The sequence below is a fragment of the Propithecus coquereli genome, unplaced genomic scaffold, assembly GCF_000956105.1.
Source record: "Propithecus coquereli isolate 6110/MARCELLA unplaced genomic scaffold, Pcoq_1.0 Scaffold6, whole genome shotgun sequence".
NCBI lineage: Eukaryota > Metazoa > Chordata > Mammalia > Primates > Indriidae > Propithecus > Propithecus coquereli.
This window is the reverse complement of record NW_012151951.1, coordinates 1,678,962-1,681,359: the sequence shown is the minus strand read 5'-3', so window position 1 is coordinate 1,681,359 and position 2,398 is coordinate 1,678,962.

The window sequence follows — 2,398 nt, the reverse complement described above, 5'->3', positions numbered from 1 at the left end:
AGAGAAAGAAGTGCTCTCTTCAAGAATGGAAGTGACAAATTCAGAACACATGGTCAGCTCATGTTGGGGATTGGATTTATAAGATCGCGGAGGATTGGACCCAGAATTAGGAGTGTGGCAAGTCAAAGTCATGCTCTGGCTGGTGTTATAGGGGAACATCAACCTTGATGAAGTCTACAGAAAGAGAAAAATAGAGCAAACATTCAGGCTTGGGCTAAGAACATACATGAAAAAGAGAGAGACACACACAGAGAAATAGAGAGAGAGCCCCTGGAATCTTCCCATTTCTCAATAACGCCATCCTGAGATTGGATTACATGAGATTACCCAAGTTTCTTATTATAAATCTACTGTAATTTATCTCCCAACAAAATGATTCTAGGCTTAGACATAAATTAAGAGTGGGTTGGCAAGCCATAGACCTTCAGAGAACAGGTGGCATTGGCTGTGGGATCCCAGCAAGGCAGAGGAATATGCCATGTCATGGGGAAGCCAGCAGTCCGTGAGGAGAAGACAACAGCCTTGATTTAATTGCTGTCTGTGTTTAACTGTTTCCCCGAACCCAAGCTGTGGGCTTCCTGGGGGTGAAGTTGTCTGCAAGTGTTGGTTGTTTCTCATCATGTCAAATCTGCAAGGAAGGGAACATGTTACAACCCGGATTTCCCTACTGAAGATGAGTTATTCAGTAAAATAAATAAAAGCAGTAAAGAAGCCCTTACAGCCTGTTATTCACATTTAGACTACCCAAGATGTGTCCAGAAATCATTCATGCACCTGGCTGAACTGCAACACTTGAATGCTCTGCCCCACCCAGGTGCTGGCAGGAATGGCAGTGTTCTGAGTGGTGAGAACCAGGACAGAGACCAGTGAGAAAACTAGTGGGGGCAGGGGGGTTGGAGAAATCTAACTCTACCCACCCACCCAACCCCTCCCTAAAAAGCACCTCTCATGAATGGATTCCATGAGATTCCTCTGATTCTTTGCAATAATCCTCACTTTAACTCACTTTGCCATTCCTCCTAATCAAATGGGTCCTGATGAAAACAGTCACGCCATTCTCCCCGCTGACTTGTTCTTGAAGACCCAGCTCAAGGGTTACCTTCTCTGGGGTGTGTTCTCCGACCTCCCTCCCTGCCCTCTGGCTGTGTTCATTCGTTCTCTTACGTGCATCCATTAACAGGCAGCGCCTTGTAAATGTCCACTCAAATACACCCTAATGGGCACAGCAGACAGTGCCCAGCACCGTGCCTGTGACTTACTCAGTGCTCATTAAACCTTTGTTGAATGAACGAAGTTTGGGAAGGAAGCAATGCTTGATCCTAGACATGAAGAAGAAGTAAGAGGCTACCAGGCCAAGTGTGGAGAGGAAAGGAATGGCATATGCCAAGGCATGAAAATGAAAGAACATAGCATATTTGGGGAATCACCAAGAGTTTGACTACAGTGAAGAAAAGATAGTCTTTTCTGAGTTATATTGTAGAGGGAAGTATATAAAGTCATTTGCTAATTATATGATTAAGCACAATAAATTTCATTAAATAAGTGTAACAACTGAGAAAGTTCTCCCCAAAGCATATTAATTAATTAATTCAGTTAGTAAATAATTATTTCATTGCAGCAGCAAATTTATTTTGAAAGTAGTCAGGCTATAAACAACAAATCAAACTATTAACTGACTCAACTAACTCTGCATACAAAGAAAATTTCTAAAGCAACTCTGAAATAGATTAAATAGATGCCCCTTCAGAAAGGGGCAAAGAATAACTGGGAGAGGAGCACCCTGGCCTTCCAAGGATTCCCCAGAGAAAGGTACTTGAGGATCCAGGCTAGTCATTTAATCCCTGTAGGTCAGTAGGGAGAAAGTTCCTTTAGGGAAGATTCCACCCACCCTGGGGTATGGTCCTGATAAGTGACAGGTCACAGAATAATAGGAAGTTGATTCTTAATATAATCATATTATCAAGAAAACCTCCTCAGCATGATTAAGGGAAAATTTCCACTTCCCTAAGATAAAACTAAAGGTGGGTATGTATGATACGGGACTTCCTGGCCATAATATATGCAACTAAGGAATTTGCCACCTTCTTAGAATCACACTTTAGCTCACGACAATGAAAGTGATGCCAATGATGATGATGTAACACCTTATACTACGGCCGCTTCCTGGGCAAGATTCCAAAATTAATAAAGGAGGTAACTCATTGTATTGGTTTATCATTACATTTAGCAGAAAATTATATTCCAACTGACTTGCTTTACCTCATTGCATAATAACAATTCCCTCAAGAATCATATTTAATTTACATTATAGATAATCATTTAGTATCAATATTTAGTGTATTGAAACATTCTCATCAAGACACTTGAACCATGCTTCCAATTGTTTTGTTTCCAATGA